The 18,386-nt window shown below is 47.0% G+C and overlaps 1 protein-coding gene across 1 annotated transcript in view; it reads right to left on the bottom strand.

Annotated features, from left to right (window-relative positions):
* The window catches only part of LOC144103923 (uncharacterized), a 397,175-nt gene that overhangs the window by 367,757 nt on the left and 11,032 nt on the right, over positions 1-18,386 (bottom strand). The gene's annotated exons all lie outside the window — the stretch shown is intronic.

The raw sequence follows: 18,386 nt of genomic DNA, 5'->3' as shown, positions 1-18,386 counted from the left end.
TCCTTCAAGTTTTGTGGTTTAATTTCTTTCTTGGTCTTACTTATTTTCCATTGCCGTTCATGCGTGCTCAGCAGGCATCGCCGTTTTCACCGGGACCTGGCTCTCTCCCGATATTACTGATGACAAGATATTTCTGTGCGAATGTACTTTATCGCTTTGACCGCAACTCGGCGTCAGGTGGTGGCGTATTGATAGCAGTGCCCGAATCTTTGGTTTCTAGAATTGCGAATATAACGTCTCCTTTTGAATTTTTTTGCGCACGCGTGGTTAGCGAATGCAAGAGTTTTGTCTTTTGTGCCTGCTATCGACCGCCACTTTCGCCTCTTGCGCTTTGTGCTGACCTACATGATGTATTTAGCGATCTAGTCACCCGCTTAGCGTCATCGCCACTTTTTCTTCTTGGTGATTTTAACTTTCCGGCAATGAAATGGTACAATGATTTTTCGCCTACGTGTTACAGCTCGTCTGAGTGCTCTTCTTTCATCAACCTATGTCTAAAGCAGCTTATACTTCAACCTACTCGACGCACGCAACATCCAGCTAACATTCTAGATTTTATTCTCCCGACTGAACCTCATTTAATTCCTTCGTTAACCTTGCTACCTGGCTTGTGTAATCATTGCATTATTCCCTATCAGGAAATCATCAAAACTCACTGGCTATTGTAGAAATGCTGATTTTCTTGCTATAAACGGTGAATTAGAAAACTTCATTGATTAATATAATCCCACTTTTGAAGCCCGTTCTGTTGAGCAGAACTGGACTTTAGTCAAAGAAAAAGTGGCCGCACTAATTACGGAACACATTCATTAAAAACTAATCAATTGAACTCTAGTGCTCCGTTGTTTAATGCACGCTGAAAACGTTTGCTGAACAAAAGAAATAGACTATTTCGGCGCGCTAAGACAGCACAGACATCTGTTTCTTTGGAATGCATACTTCGCTGCTAAAGCAGCATATAAGGAAGCCGTCTAGGTAAGTAAAAATGAGTTCTACCAGCGAACCTTACCGTCCGTCCTTAAACATGATCCAAAAAAAGTTTGGAATGTTGTCAATAATAATGGTAATATTAATACTGTTGTACTTCACGATCAATGCAGTAACCCTGCAAATGATCACGACTGCTGAAATATTCTGCATAAGGTATTTGTTCGTGTTTTTCAACCACTTTTGCTACTAATCACCCAGTTGTTTGCCATTGTGAATATGTTCCAATGTATCCTTTAACAAGTGATCCTGCTGGTATTGCCACTCTGATTCGAAAACAAAAGTTTTCTTCCTGTGCTGGCGTCGAAGGTATTAACATCAATTTTTTTAAAAGTACAGTACACGCTCATTATTGATATTACGTGAGATATTTGCCCAATATTTGCAGTCTGGCTGTATTCCAAGTGAATGAAAGGTAGGGAAAGTGGTTCCTTTGCATAAATCAGGAAGTACTCTTTCATCGCTTATTACAGGCTACTGTCATTGACCACTGTTCCATGCAAGATCCTCGAACATAGCATTTGCTCGCACCTTGTCTCTTTCCTAGAAAATCACTGATTTTTTTTCTTCATGTCAACATGGTTTTAGAAAATATTTTTTATGTGAAACGCAGCGGGCGTCTTTCACAAATGATTTACTCCAGACAATGGACGACGGAAATGTAGCGGACTGCATATTTTGTCTAATCGCAGTATGTATCCAACCATGATTCGTCACCTATCGCTGTAACTTCTGGTTCTCCGCAAGGTTCTGTTTTAGGGCCTCTTTTTTTCGTCATTTATAATAATGGCCTACCATCGCAAGTAACGTCCCAAGTAATATTGTTTGCTGATGATTGTGTAATCTATAGCGTTATTTCTGACCCCTCTGACAGTGTTCCGTTACAAGATGACCTCAACTCTGTTTTTTCTTGGTGCACGGATTGGCTATGACCCTTAACGTTACTAAATGTAAACACATACGTGTCTCTCGCTGCATTTCTAGTGATCACACCTCCTATTTCTTTGGAAGTTCTTAGTAATGTCAGTAACATCTTATAACTTGGCGTTCACATCACAAATAACCTAGTCTGGAAAAACATGTTGAATCTGTGCCAAATAATGCTAATCGCATGCTTGGATTCCTTCGTCGTCATTTCTCATCGGGCACAGTGCCTGTAGAACTCCATCTATATACTGCTTTAATAAGACCCAAACAAGAAGAGCATGCTCAGGTTGGGGCCCCTGTCATCTCGTCCTTTCACACACTATTGAATCCATTCAGAACCGAGCCGCACGCAACATTCTTTCGAACTACTCAAGGACTGCTAGTGTATCTGCTATGAAACTTTCCCTTAATCTTCCTGACCTTGCAATTCTCTCCGTCGCAGGTAGATTCGGCTTTGCCTGTTTCATAAAATTTACAGTTACATCACTCTTATTCAGCAATTACTTACTCCTCCATCGTACGTGTCATCCCGCATCGACCACCGGTTTAAAGTCGGCGTTCCGCAAAGCCGCACTGATACTCGTCTCCGTTCGTTTATTCCTCGCACTTGTAATTAGTGGAACCACCTCCCTGCCTCCATCGCTACAATAAGCAGCGATGAAGGGTTCAAGAAATGCCGCTATGATTTTGTATGCCCCTCCTCTCTGTAATGCCCTCGGGCCTTGAGAGTATAGAAATAAATAAATAAATAAATAGATAAATGAATAAATAAATAAATAATTATGGCGTTCCTCATGAAGTGAAATATAATCGTCTAGCCATCATAAATGCCATATAGTAAGAAAAATTGCTCCAAAAATGTTCTGCAAAAACTACTTAAAAAGAAACAGGAACATACTCCTGAAATTTACTATAAAATGAGCTCCAAATGAGTAAATAATACTTATTAACTGCACAGCTAAATTCTTTGTGAGCGCAACATTTACTCCAAATAAACTCTTGTCTAGAGATCAGCAGCACTATACGTCTTCTGGCACTTCAAAATGATCTATTAAAACAGAGAAGTCGACCAGATACTCCTGTTCTGGTCAACTCCATCCCATTTGCTCGACAGACGAAATGCACTCCAAGCGCGTTATAATTGCGCTTACAGTAGGTAGGCGTAGCTGATATACCTGCAGAATCACTCCAAACGCGACGATTTTGCCATAGTTTGGGTGATGTGGGTTTAACGAACTAAAGCGACTCGGGCTATGAGTACGCGGTAGTGAAAGGCTCCGGAAATTTAGACTACCTGCGGATCGGTTGGCGAAATCGAGGCCAACCTGCAGCAAGCGGCGGCTATTGTAGACGATTATGCACTGAGCTGCGGCCTTGAGTGCTCCCAGAGAAAATCAGAATTCGTGCACATGCGTCAAAATCCAATCTGCACAACCAAAATTGCCCTCTCCCTGCTTAGTGGCCCGATACCTGAACCCGAGGAAATCAGAGTAATGGGACTCTACATACACAGGAACCGCAAGATTGACACCACGCTGAAAAAGCTCCGCAAGGTGGGCAGACAGGTTGTCCGTATGGTCTGCCGGGTATCGGGTATCAAACAAACGGGGGGGTATCAATGCAAAGACGCCCTGCGGCTGGCCAATGCATTCGTAACCAGCCGAATCCTGTATCCAGCACCGTACCTCCACTTGCGCAATTGCGATGAGAACGCTCTCGATGTGATTCTCCGCAAAATTTTTAAGAGCTCTCGACCTCCCCATTGCAACTTCCAACCAACGTCTCCTCGGCCTGGGGTTGACGAATACCTTTGGGGAGCTGCGCGGGGCTCACTTCAACAATCAATACTTGCGGTTAAGCAAACCACGAGTGTGTAGCAGCTTTCAGACCCGGCTCCACATCAATTGCACAATCCAACAGCAGAAGCGGGTATCCCTGCAAGAGGCCTGGCGCTTCGCCCTGCAGGCTCGCCCCCTTCACAATAACATGATAAAGGATGCTCATGATGGCCGCCGCCTCGCGTGAGCGGAGGCCATTTCCGAGCAGTGTGGTACTCTACCAGGGGTACTTTACACGGACGCGGCCGGTCTACACCAAGGAAGTCGCTATCGTGCTTGCTGTTGCGTATCCGGCGTCCCGAGACATTATCACCGACTCGAGAGGATCTTGCCGCAATTTTGAACAGGGACAAATTCCAGATCATGCCTTCCAAATGTTACATAGATGTGAATACCGTGGTTTCCCAATTCGGCGCACCATCATCTGGGCCCCAGCACATGCGGGGATAGAGGGAAATAAGGTAGCGGACGCTACCGCCCGCACGCTTAACCACCGGGCATCGCCTCTCCGCTGCCTGATCCGGCTGCTGATTTGAGTCCGGCTATTCCTTTTCGAGAGATCTCTGTCCTGTATCAAACCGCTCACGGCCGATAGCCACCCACCTGTAAAGGCCTCAAGAAGGCGGAAGACTGTTGGCTTCTTCACCTCTACAGTGTCAAGGTACTGTGCCCGGCAGTGCTTAAACATTTCAGTTCGGCATTTTCGGGGGATGTCCACACTGTGAGGAAGTATTTTCGGACAATTATCACATGGTGTGGACGTGTCCTGCCAATCCTGATTTCCCACCCCACCCCCACCCCTCACAACAGGACTGGAAGGCTGCCCTGCTCGGGTGCTCAACCCTCCAGGACCGACGAGTCCTGCTGACAAGAACCCGGGCCGCCCCGGAGGCCGCAGGGGTCCCGGTCTAGGCATCCCTCCTGGTGATTGCGAGGGCCGGGCCTTTCAGGCCCGGTCCAAGGAATACCTCTTTTGGAAATAATATATATATATATATATATATATATATATATATATATATATATATTTTACACCACGACCACCTGGGGTTCTTTAACGTGCACTGACATTGCACAGTACATGGGCCTCTAGAACTTCGCCTGCAACGAAATTCGACCGCCGCGGTGGGGATCGAACTGGCGTATTTCGGGTTAGAAGCCGAGCACCATAACCACTCAGCCACCATAGTTCAGAGCATGCGTAGTTGCCATAGTTCAGAGCATGCGTACAGCAGTCGGCAGCTACTCTGAATGATGCCATATTGCCACGAACTGCGCTGCCAGGTTCAAATTGCCTACTTCCCCAGATTAACGAAGCAACTAAGCAGATGGCAACAGGGAAACAGTTCGATCATGGCGACGTTCATGCTTTGCCCACTGACATTTATGGACTCAGCGCGCCGCCTTCCGTCTAGAGTCAGTGTATTAACCCTGCGCTGAGAACCAACTGAAGTTGGCATCTACTGATAGGTTACCGCGTTCTGATTACAAAGATGGTACACTCTATAAAACGAGTCTTTTATAAGCTGCAAATATCAGAAATCAAAAGACAGGAGTCGCCATCTCGGGCAAATTTAACAGCTACAATGCATCAATGGATAAACAGCGGATCCCAGAGGCTATGCCGCACTGTCGTTCAGTTCATAACGGCGGCAAACGTCCTCAGTGAAAATGTTACAAGTACCCATCGAGAGGCAGAAAAAAAATTTGGATGCAATTTTTTCCAGAATAAAATTACCGGGGGACTTCAGGAACTTTAGTGCGCGTAATCAGAAAACTGTGCAATGTTATTACAACTCCATTCAGATAGCGTTCAAATTCTATTTGCTTCACTTCCAGCTGGTACTTGTAAGCACTATTATTGGATTGAAAAAAATTATTTCGTCAGAAAAGGCAAAACTCAGATGATTCGTGCTAGGTTGCTATAAATCCAGGGCCGACAGCGACATGAGCAGCCAGTTCAATGGACCGGGCTTGAACGCCCATATCTGAGCTCACCATCATATGCCCCGATTTCTCGACAATATGAACTTGTATTACAGGTTCCGATGGCGGCTCCTTTTTACCGTTCCACATAGTGTCCATTCCGGGCCGTAATCACCGGGTTAGAATTTTCATGAGTCATGAAGGATTCAGTGGTTAGGGCGCTCGACTACTGATCCGGAGTTCCCGGGTTCGAACCCGACCGCGGCGGCTTCGTTCTTATGGAGGAAAAACGGTAAGGCGCCCGTGTGCTGAGCGATGTCAGTGCACGTTAAAGATTCCCAGGTGGTCGAAATTATTCCGGAGCCCTCCACAACGGCACCTCTCTCTTCCATTCTTCTTTCACTCCCGCCTTTATCCCTTACCTTACGGCGCGGATCAGGTGTCCAACGATATATGGATAAATACTGCGCCATTTCCTTTCCCGAAAAAACCAATTATTATTATTAGTCATGAAGGATAGCGTCAGGAGTCGCCTCCAGGTGGTCTCGTGCTCCTTAACTAATGTTTTGTCTGAAGGGGGAAGATCCTCCTTTATAGTTTAAAATAAGAAATAATATCGTGATATGATGCTAGGCCATCCTTCGAGAGACTCTCAGTAAGTAGCGCGTCGCCTGCTCGGCTGCTATGCCTCTCGCATAAGTGCGTATGACGAATTTTGACTCGTTTAGTATAGTCTCAGCGTTGGTGCTAACGATAGCAAGGACGATAACATGACTCGTCTGCCGTTTCATAGAATCTCGTTTTAGTACTGTCGCTGACTATCAGTCTTCTTTGCGTGTCCACCGCCGCTAGTGCGAACGCTTGTTTCTGTGGGTATTCTGCGGCATCTACATATACCGCTTGTGCATGTTGGATGTACAGCGGTAAACAGCCCCGTCTAGAGCACACCGGCGGTGCTCTGCGGAGCACGTCAGAGCCATCAAACGTTAGGCTCTGGGTTTGAGTTATGCGTCCCGTGCACATGAGCGGTAAATACAGAGGGATGCCTGCTCATCGCTTCCCTGCCAAGCGTCCACCTTGCGAGTTCGTTTCCTGCCGCCAGGGCCGCGCTGCCTGCATTTGTGACGCTATGACGCTGGCGAGGGCGTCGCCATGCCGCCGTGTTTCACGAGTGTAACGAGGCAAGGAGGCCACGTAAAGAGGCTCAACTGATAGCGGATGATCGCGTTTCTGCACCCGAGTTCCTAGTTCTGTACAGATGCCAAATGCGGTGTCCCTTGAAGGTGATAGCCCAGCGCAAAGTCACGCCATTAAACAATAAGCCTGCAACGCATGATGAGTGGAGGCAACGCGCTAACCTGATACGGAGAAGAGTAAAACGCACCAAACCACCAACGAGGCCAAATTCCCGCACTCTTAGACTGGTGCGCGTATGAAGCGCGCTATCACCCGTTATTTCCAAATTATTTTGAAACGCGCGATCACCCGATATCACTTCCATTTGCCAGCATAGCCGCCTCGCGATTCGCGCGAAACCCGTTGGTTTTAACGCGAAGGCGTTAAAGAGCTCATATCTAAGAAAAGCCGCTGTCGTCGGCGTCTTTGGCCATGACCGAAAAAAGGCGCATCTCGGTGGACACCTGAAGCGTGCCGTAAGGGAAGAGATTTTTACGCGACAGCGTTAAGGATTGATTAATTGATGGATTAATTGTTGGATTCACGGATTTATTGATTGATTGATGAATAGATTGATTGCTGGATGGATGGATTCATTAATTGATTGATTGATTCTTCGATTCTTCGATCGATTGGTTGATTCATTGATTGATTCATCGATCGATCGAATCGATCGATCGATTTTTCCTTCACTTACGGCGCGATCCGGGTGTCAGCGAGAAATGTGAGACAGGCGTAATTTCCTTTCCTTAAAAGCAATTGTTCATTTCATTTTCCTTTCCTGCCCCGCCGCGGTGGCTCAGTGGTTAGGGCGCTCGACTACTGATCCGGAGTTCCCGGGTTCGAACCCGACCGCGGCGGCTGCGTTTTTATGGAGGAAAAGCGCTAAGGCGCCCGTGTGCTGTGCGATGTCAGTGCACGTTAAAGGTCCCCAGGTGGTCGAAATTATTCCAGAGCCCTCCACTACGGCACCTATTCTTCCTTTCTTCTTTCACTCCCTCCTTTATCCCTTCCCTTACGGCGCGGTTCAGGTGTCCAAAGATATATGAGACAGATACTGCGCCATTTCCTTTCCCCCCAAAACCAATTATTATTATTATTTCCTTTCCTTACGGCGCGGTTCGGCTGTCCATTGAGGTATGTGAGACAGGCGTCCTTCCCTTAAATTGTCCTACGGGCCACGCGTCGCGCCGAACGGCCGATGGCGTTCCGTGTACTCATCGGCAACGCTCCATCACGCTGTCGCGTCTCACTCTTAAAGATGAAGCTTAAGCGTCCTTCAATTTTTCCGGCCGCTGTTACATAATATTCAGCGCGCCCCTGGCGGCGTGAAGCGCAAGCACCGAGAGGAAATGAGGCGAGAACCCACGAGCAGCCATTGCTTTATTTTGGCCGGCAATGAGCACGGGACGCAAAACACAAACGAAGAGCCTAACTTTAGATGGCGCTGAATTACTCCGCAGAGCACAGTCAACGCGCTCTAGACAAGGCTGTTCCCCACTGTACATTCTGTGTAGAGCTTTTGCCCTAGCTTTGATTCTCCCTTCGAGGTGAGCAGGATGCATAATCTTAGGTAGTGGCGTGGCTAGCATTGCCTGAGCGATGCGTTTCGGTTTTAAAGCGAAAGCTTTACTACTCCAGCCAGCGAGCCATTTCGGCTCGTCGCGCACTTCAGCCGTATGCGAGTGGCCTGACCTTGAGCCGCCGGCGCCTAGCAACACCCAGCCGCGGTCCAAGAGATGGAGCCGCCGTCGACGCCGCTGCCGTCGTCGCTCGCTCCACCAGATGTGCTCCGCTGGCGTAGAGGGAGAGGAAGTGTCGCGTCGCGAGGTATATATATATATATATATATATATATATATATATATATATATATATATATATATATATATATGCGCTTCCCCTCAGTGCATTCAAGCCGTTATGAAGAGCGTGAAAGAGACGCAACAACAAAACGAAGCGAGGAAGAGACAACGCGCTCATTAGACGCCAGAAGAGCGCGCCGCACGACTCCAGAAGCATCGTAAAGATGCGGCTGAAAGAAGTCGTGCCACGAACCGGAGTGACTCTTCAACTGCGGGAGAGACCGGTTTGAGTTCTCGAGAGCGTCAGAATGAGATGCTGCGTAGATGACGTGCCAAGGAAAAGAAGCTTTCGCAATTCGACTAGGGTTAACCAGAGCTTAACCAGAGCTAAACCACAGCCAATTTTTTGTAACTTGGTATCCAGTGCTGGCAGCTCGATGTCGTCCTAGATGATCAAGTACGGCCCTTCCTGCTTCGGTGCCGAAAAACCAGCCTAGTTCTATTCTTAACTGCGTTTTCTGAAGCTCGTCTAGGGTGGTGTGTACTCGTTGGAACAGGAGTCTTTCTATTTAAAAAATAACAGCGCGGAAAACGGGGACTTCAAAGGTAGAAACCCACAGCGGTGGCTCAGTGGTTAGGGCGCTCGGCTACTGATCCGGAGTTCCCGGGTTCGAACCCGACCGCGGCGGCTTCGTTTTTATGGAGGAAAAACGCTAAGGCGCCCGTGTACTGTGCGATGTCAGTGCACGTTAAAGATCCCCAGGTAGTCGAAATTATTCCGGAGCCCTCCACTACGGCACCTAATTCTTCCTTTCTTCTTTCACTCCCTCTCTTATCCCTTGCCTTACGGAGCGGTTCAGGTGTCCAACGATATATGAGACAGATAATGCGCCATTTCCATTCCCCCAAAAAAACCAATTCATATTATTATTATTCAAAGGTAGAAAACACAGGGCAGAAACACAGTATTTCGGTGGAGGTAGAGGTGCGGACATAACTAAACGCAGCACTCCATTCCGTCCAAATTGCAATCTCGCCTTTCCTATAGGAGAAAGGAAACATTATTTGTTCATGAGAAAAGCAAATATCGTATACTACTAGCCTGCACATACCACATTTGCCAAGCTCAATTAGGAAGCGAGTGAAAAATGTCAGAACGCAAAAGCATGCTCCGTTTGCTTTTGGCCGCAGCTGTACAGTTCGGTAGCCCTAATGCACCCTTGTGTGTCTAATTATAGTCTGGTTTTTCAGTGCTGTCTAATTTTAGGTATGAGAGTGCGTAGAGAAGCTTGCTTAGTAAAAATACTTGTACTACACTTGTGCTTTTACTACTCCTTCACTCCAGTCCTTTTCTTCGCAATTCGTTTTATAATTCCCTGCCGTGTGGACGGTTGTCTTGAGTTTTTCTAATGTCTCCTTGTTCTTGCTGTTTGACTGAAGGAAGAGTCTGAGGATACTTATAGTTTGAACTTCGCTTACAGGGATCCCTTCCATCCTGATGTAAAGTGGTAACCGAGGTTTATAATTTTTGGCTCCACAGCCTCTTGGTGTGTCCCTGATTAGGAATGATTCGGACTTGAAAAGCGAGCAGGTTAGCTCTGCTATACCCGCCAGGTTTTCGATTAATAATGCAAACGCATTATATGGTTTAGTCGCATCGCAAAAAGTGTCCGAAAATTTTTTTCCGCATGATTGTGTTGTTCTGTGCAGATAAATATGCAAAAGTTTGTGTTAGTGCGTGAGTATTGAAATGGGAAAAGTTTGGTTGATGAATTGTATTTCTTTAAGTAAATTGAGTTAATAAATACAAATGCTGTGTTTGAAGCAGGTTTTGTGTGACGGATTCTATGAAAAACGATGTAAATACGTGAGGAGGCTTACTTAGCACAAAATAAAAGAAATAAAAATAAAAGGAGAAAAGTAAATTTAAATAATGATAATAAGATTTTAAATAATAAAAAAATGAGCAATTGAGGGAGAAATGGAGGAAAGGGAAATGCTTGACATTTCCGTTCTTAAGCACGCAAGAGAAATCCTGTAAATTTTTTATCCACCTTGTTGCAGGGTATCTTCTATCTGACCATCGCTGCCAGTTGTGGTGCATAAAGTGATATCTGCATAGAAGTTGAGCTTAGGCATAAAGTTCGAGTACCGTTGAGGCCAGGTGATTATACCTACAGAAATAAGCGAAGCGGATCGTCAAGAAAACCGGAGGAGGGCCAGGGCGAATACAATACGCAAAAAAAGTATCTAGGGGATGATAGTGCCTTGTATGTTGATGCGGTACATTATAACATTACAGGCAAAGACGCTTTCGCTGTGAGCGCTGTGAGCATCTCCTGCAGACTAGCGGTTACGGTGGTCACGGACCGAGTGGAAGAGACCGAAGAGGCTGCAGTAGCACTAGGGATCTTTCAAAAAGGCACCAGCACAATTCTCAGTGGTTCCAAAACGACCCTTCGCAACTTCTCGAGGGGACGTATCTCCGCCACTGCATACAAAATTGTTCGTACGATGCCAAAAAAAAGTTCCCGGGTTCGAACCCGACCGCGGCGGCTGCGTTTTTGTGGAGGAAAAACGCTAAGGCGCCCGTGTGCTGTGCGATGTCAGTGCACGTTAAAGATCCCCAGGTGGTCGAAATTATTCCGGAGCCCTCCACTACGGCACCTCTCTTCTTCATTTCTTCTTTCACTCCCTCCTTTATCCCTTCCCTTACGGCGCGGTTCAGGTGTCCAACGATATATGAGACAGATACTGCGCCATTTCCTTTCCCCAAAAACCAATTAATATTATTATTATGCCAAAAAGATAGCAAGAAAGTGGATCTGGTGTGGGTCCCGGCCCACGCGGGTGTTCCAGGGAACGAAGCCGCTCACCAGTATGCTCGAGGTTTTTTCAGCCGAGCCGGAGGTGGGTTCTCGGACCCGAATGTCCCTAGGGGCGAGAGAGACGCAAATTACACATCAGGACATAACCAACTATTAAAGGGAGCTTAGAGCGAGCCTGCCTCCTCCGCACGTTTCGCTCAGCTGAGAAAAGGCTAGCACCTGGAGGCGGCTGCAAACGCGGTCGCAGTCAAACCCGTGGACGTATTCCAATATCTTTCCCGATTTGGTAAATCCGTATTGTCAGCTGTGCGGCGAGCCTGGCACCTTAGATCACATAATCTGGGACTGCACGGAGGATCCGCCTCCAGCAGATCTAGTCACATCTTCCACGCTTGGAAAATGAAAGCTGCTCTCGCCAGCCCGCACCCGGACGTTCAGTCCAGGGCCATGGGAAGAGCGCGGGAGGTAGCCGACAGACTTAAACTGCCGGGCACCTGGAGCGGCTGAACTAACCAAACAAGATCACTATCTTCCTGGCAATATAGTTTTTTTTTCTCTCTCAGTGCTTGGTAGTGACTAGTATTAATACGTAATAATAGTGTCTACTACTTTTTAACATTTCGCACTTTCCCGCCTTCCATGACGTTATAACGCTTCGAATAATCGCGAGCTTTTTAACGCTGGCACTTTTCGGCGAAACCGGGCTTTCGGCTCAATCAGCCCTCCAATGCTTCCACATTAAAGTATGTATTCCGAACAAAGGTTAGCGTAGCCAGAAAGGGGAACAGAATCATCATAATCATGATCATCACCATCATCATCATCATCATCATCAGCCTCACTCTGCTCACTGCAGGGCTAAGGTCGCCATCTTTACCGAGTGATATAACGGTAAAGAATGGATGGAGTTCTTCCTAGGCTCCCTTTAACTCTATCGCGGTAAGAACAGGGACCTGTGCAACAAGAAATTCGGCGGATACATATAAGACTGCTTACGCTTGAAATGCGATAGCATTGATGTGCTGCGTCATGCTTCGTTGCTGAATGACTGAGTCATGGTCATGACTACAAGGCATGATTTCACATACTACTTTGTGCAAACTCTATACATCTTAACCTACTCGTAAAGTGCTCAGTCATGCCATGTTTTAAAATATTTGAGTCATGACCACGATTTGGTGGCAGACCTGCGTATGGGATATCCGCACACTAAGAAGGATATATTTCAGCTCGAGCTAGTTGAAATAAAAGTTGTTCGGCACATTGTTGCTAAATATACAAGACATGATTCTCCTTCCTTATTGACGCCATACCATAACATAGACTCTCTAATGTCGTCGGAAATTCAGCCGGCTCGCAATTTTGTGCCACTACATCTCACGTAAGCTGAAGTTAAACTTTCCGGGTTGCGCAAAGGCACATTTCACCAGAAAGACAAGACACATAACAGCCTGCCTCACTAGCTGTCTTCGAGTTTCGCCAGAACTCTCAGTGAGTGGAATAGAGGATAAGCAAAATTACGCAAAGCGCTTTCTTGCATGACCGACCACATTGCCCAAGAGAAGATGGCTGTCCATATGTTTCCAGCTGGAACGAAGCAAGAACGACTAATTTTTTGTTTTATTCTTCCAAAATGAGTTCCTCACATTCTATTCACATAGTTAACTCTTATCTTGTAGCCTTTGCAGTTTGTTTTACAATCAAGTCGGGCATCTTGTCTCTGGCGGCATATGTATGTGGGAAAGCGCACTTGCGGAATTTTGCATATACCTATTCCTTGCCTTCGCATGCTTTCGCAGCAAGCGACCTTGCCTAAGAATTGTAGCGTCAATTCCTGTATTGTTGATTGTATTTCGCTTGTTATGAAATTTGTTCTCTTTTTTTCCTTTCCTCTTCAGTGATTTCTATACATTTTCTTATTTTTATACCGTCATGTTCTTCTTATATATGAATTTACACTTTGCCACAGATGCCCCTCCTCTCTGGACCGTGTATATGTGTGGTCTGAAGTATCTGCAAGTAAATAAATAACTATTCAACTTACATTACGTTACGTGCAATGTGCTGAGTCATTATAGGTTGCAAAGTGATTACTCATGACGATGACTACGCATCATGACTACGTGTACTTTGCGCCAACTCTATACACCTTACGTTACGTTTTTTGAAGTGCCGGGCCATTATACGTGGTAGAATGATTATGAGCCATGAATTTCAAAGGCCATAATACGTTGCGTTTCATCATTCGTGTTCGTTTGCATGTGTTGTGACACTGTACACCGGTGTTATGACATCCTCCGAATTTCGTGCCGTACACAGCGGACGCCGGATTTCGTGCTAATGAGACAACTTCTTTTGCATGAATAAAGCTGTTAAGAAACCGCGAGGTGCTAGAATAGCTATATGAGCATGGAGGCCTCACACGGTTTCACGCGCAGCCGTGACATTAGAACAAACAGTGTTTGAAACCGAAAGAGAATATGGAAATGGAATGAGAAAAATTACTCGCTGCCATTCCACTACCTCCATCACTCGTGGTTCGGGAGCCCACCCAGAGACCGCAGCAGTCTTTGCTTCTCTCAAAATCAATTTTAATTTCGTGTGCTGCAGACTTAACCTGTGGGCGACCCACACCAGCCCATCTCTCCCAAACCGAGGCCAGCCTTGCGCACATTCTCCTATCCAGACCGGCATTCCCTACCCCGCTGAGCCGGTGCCTCTCCGAACCTGGGAGGACTGATCGAGAGACCTCATTCCGGTCAATGGACCTGGACAGGCGGAAGGTCGCCATCAAATCGGGCGCGTACGTCATGCACCAACATCACATAAACGCTTAGACCATGAGTGGGGTCCTGCGAAGACCCAGGGGACCTGCGAGCCTCGAATTCTCTTGCTAAAAAGAGTTTTAAAGCAAAAACATTACTAGACCCAGTAGGAGAAAAGCCGGCGTCGCCTGTGCGTTAGTCTGCACTCGCAGATGGTACAGAAAATCCCAGGTACGGCAAGAGAAACAGGGTGACATCATGAAGCAGCCGCATGACGAACACAGCAAGCCGAGCACCTTCACTTCAGGCAATCCTATACACATCATTCGTCTCCATATTCCCGCTAATGCATAATTTATCGTGAAATCCGCACAGCCACTGATGATGTCGTTCTTCAGCAGGACCTTGTATACATAACTAAATGGCGCACATCATTTCAAACGACACTCAATAGTGACAAACGTAAAATCGCGACACTCAGCCGGAAGCATTCAAACTCGCTGTTTACTTATTCCCTTAAGAGTATCACGCTAACCCGCACGTCTTACCGTAAGTAATTAGGCCTTGATCTGACTTCACATATCTCTTGAGCGGAACATACTAAACAACACAACTACCAAAAGAATCGCGCACGCTTCGCCACCTGCACAGAAATCTTCGTAGCGCGCCTGTTTCTACCCGCAAGCTCGCATACTTAACATAGGGCAAGTACCACCAGAACTAATATCTCTGATCTTTCCCAGGCTCATCAGGGCCTGTGGGGGAACGAGAAGGCGCATGCGATCGCCCGAGGGCTCACTTTCTGGTCAATCGCCGCTGACGCGCCGCCTCCACGCAAGGAACACCTCCCTTCAGGTGAGGAACTAGAAGCATTCCACGAAATCGTTACTCATTATAGGCTCGGTCGTATAACCTATCCAGCAGCAGATAAACACCTCCGTAGGGAAGAGGAAATCATTTGGAGAAAATTGCAAACAGGGGTGTTTCCAAACCCTCAACTGTACAGTAAATGCCATCCGGTAGCCTTTAACCCTAGATGTACGCACTGCAATAGCATCGCAGATCTAGTCCACATGGTCTGGACTTGCCCTTTCTATAACGACCCGGATAGAAATCTAATATCCTGAGATAACTTATTGCTCAAGCACGAAGCAGAACAACAACTGAAAGTCATACGTATCGCCCTCTCCGCCGCAAATTCCCATGGGATTTCGGCCGACGGTTTGGGGAATGAATGGGGGTTTAGGCTAAAGCCTTCTCCGCCGTCATTTTCGACGGGTGCAAATTAAATTTATTTCCTTCTCGCTCTCTTCGTCCTGCACTAGGTTATCCTTCGGTTATCTGGTCACCACCCCATCAGGCTTATTTAACCCATTTCTTCGAAGTAGTTCAGAAACGAGCAGCACGTTTTATTTCTCACGACTACAACCGCCATTATAGTGCAACGAACAACAACTTATCTTTATCGGAAGCAAGTTCACAGACACGTAGGAATATCGCACTTTTTTGCTTACTAAATAGACTAATACAGCCATCATCTGTCAATACTGCCACTTGCACGCCTAATGCGCACTTCACGTCGCCAGCATAATAATCGAAGCTTCTAAAGTCTATTTGGCAGAACACTCGTGTTGGAATAGTCCTCCGGACTGCTTTGCTACCATAAGTGACGCGTTAATATTCAAAAATGAAGTCGCCTCCTTCATGCAACCATGATATACTACGTAAAATGCGTTCACAACGCAGTGCGGCTACAGGGCCGCCGCGGTGGCTAAGTGGTTACGGCGCTCTCGGCAGCTGACCATAAATGCGCGGGTTCGATCGCGGCCGCGGGAGTCGAATTTCCATGGAGGCGAAATTATAGAGGCCCGTGTACTGCGCGAGTTCAGTGCCCGTTAATGAAACCCAGATGATCATTGTGTGTAAACATATTACGGTTTTCTTTCATGTTTTAATAATTGTTTGCAGTCCAACGTGTATACATTTCTGTACTTTTGCACTTCTCTACTTTCTGGCATATTTTGCCAGCAAAATATTGCAACCCCATCCCTCACCCAAAATTCCAAGTGTAAAGACCGTGAGGTAAAATAAATACGTGCTAAGCTCCGCGTCTGCAAGTTTGCTCGACAACATTCGAACCAAAATGATGACGCAACCGTTTCCCGCCGCGATGGCTAAGCGGCCAAGGCGCTCGTCCACTGAGTCGGAGGACCTGGGTTCGAACCCGACCAGGGCGGCCGCGTTTCGATGGAGGCGAAACGCTAAAGGCGCGGTTTTTGTTTTCCAGCAGCGCAGTGGACAAAGGACGAGACAAAATGCACAAACATGGCGCTGAACTTACACCTGATTTTTATTGAGTCGATTTCCACCACTTAAATACAGTGGCAGCCAATCTCAATTGAAAAGACAGACACACAAAACAGAATGGCGATAGTGATAATTCCTGAGCACAGGTGTACAGTGACACAAGACCAGCTGCGCACGTTTTTCTGTTCTCAGAATAGAAATAGAATTCTCAGAATAGAAATAGAAAAACGTGCGCAGCCGGTCTTGTGGTCGAAATTATCCCGGACCCCTCCCCTATGGCACCTCTTCCTTTCTTCTTTCACTCCTTCCTTTATCCCTTTCCTTACGGTGCGGTTCAGGTGTCCGCCGATATATGAGAGACAGATACTGCGCCATTTCTTTTCCCCAAAAAACCGATTAATATTATCTCCCGGCGAAGTTGCGAAACGTTAAAGCGCCGGTGTGCTGTGCGATGTCAGTGCACAGTAAAGATCCCCACGTGGTCGAAATTGTTTCGGAACCCTCCAGTACAGCACCCCTTTCCTCCTTTCTTCCTTCACTCCCTCCTTCGTCCTTTCCTTCCGGGTGCGGTTCGGGTGTCCACGGAGATGAGAGCTACTGCGTCATTTTCTTTCCTCAAAAACAAATTTTCAATTTTCTGGGGATCCTTAACGTGCACTGAAATCGCATAGCACGCGGGCGCTTTTTTGCGTTTCGTCTCCATCGAAACGCTGCTACCGTGGTCGGGTTCGAACGCGGGTACTGGAGCCCCACCACAGCGGCAGCATTTCGATAGAAGCGAAACACTACAAATTAGCTGTAGTTTAACTACTGCTGAACCTGGTCAGAGATCGACAGCTGTGGTGCATGGGGCAAGTAGATACGGCTTGGCGTCTGCAACGTTGAATGCGTTCTGCACACTCCGAGGTCGCTTCGTATGGAGTTAATGCCGGCGCGCCCACCCTGCCTCCCTGACAAGTGGCTGTTGAACGCGAGAGGTTGGTCACCGAATTAACGCGGCGGCTGATTGCTGCAGTGCCGCAGCCCATCTCTCTCGCTTATCACCGCCACGTACCTGAAAGCATGATTGAGGCGCCCACTAACCCAGGGAGCCAGTTATGCCCTTCCTGTCCTCAAAATCACCGGAGTCTAGGAGGTTGTCAACGCCACTGAATACAATGAACGCTGACGGCCTATAGAAACATAGGCGAGCGCTCGGTTTCGGCAGCTGCTGAGTGACGTCATAGTTGTCGCGTTGTTCAAGGTCGGTTCAAGGTCAACCGCGCACACACGGCACATACAGAGCACACGGCGCACACGGCGAAGAAGCGATGGATGGGAGTAGTAAAGCTTTCGCTTTAAAAGGCGCGCGCGTGCTGTACGATGATACTGTGCGTTAAAGATCCCCAGGAGGTCGAAATTATTCTGGAGCTCGCCACTTCACTACCGCTGCAGCACCGCTGCCTTCCTTAATTCTTTCACTCCCTCCTTTTTCTCTTCCCATACGGCGCGAATTGGGTAATCATCGACATTAGTGATACAGGCAGTAAATACGACTTCTCGTTTCATATAACATACATGCGTTAGTAAAATTGGCTAGAAGGCTTGCTTGCGACAGGGATTCGAACTGACGACATATGCACCTTGCATTTTATGCCATCCAAGACTACCTTTACCGCTTAAACTCGATTGAGGTTTCCAGCGAGATGTGGGACAGGTATTACGCTATTTTCTCTTTTAAAATGCAATTTTTGTATAAAGAAATTGGAGGATGCTTAAGCTTCGTCTTTAAGTGGGAGACGCGAGAGCGTGTCGCAGCGTTGCCGAGGAGTACACGGAACGCCATCG

The sequence above is a fragment of the Amblyomma americanum genome, chromosome 9, assembly GCF_052857255.1.
Source record: "Amblyomma americanum isolate KBUSLIRL-KWMA chromosome 9, ASM5285725v1, whole genome shotgun sequence".
Classification (NCBI taxonomy): Eukaryota; Metazoa; Arthropoda; class Arachnida; order Ixodida; family Ixodidae; genus Amblyomma; species Amblyomma americanum.
The sequence above is the reverse complement of the archived record's forward strand: the minus strand, read 5'-3'. Positions and strand labels throughout refer to the sequence as shown.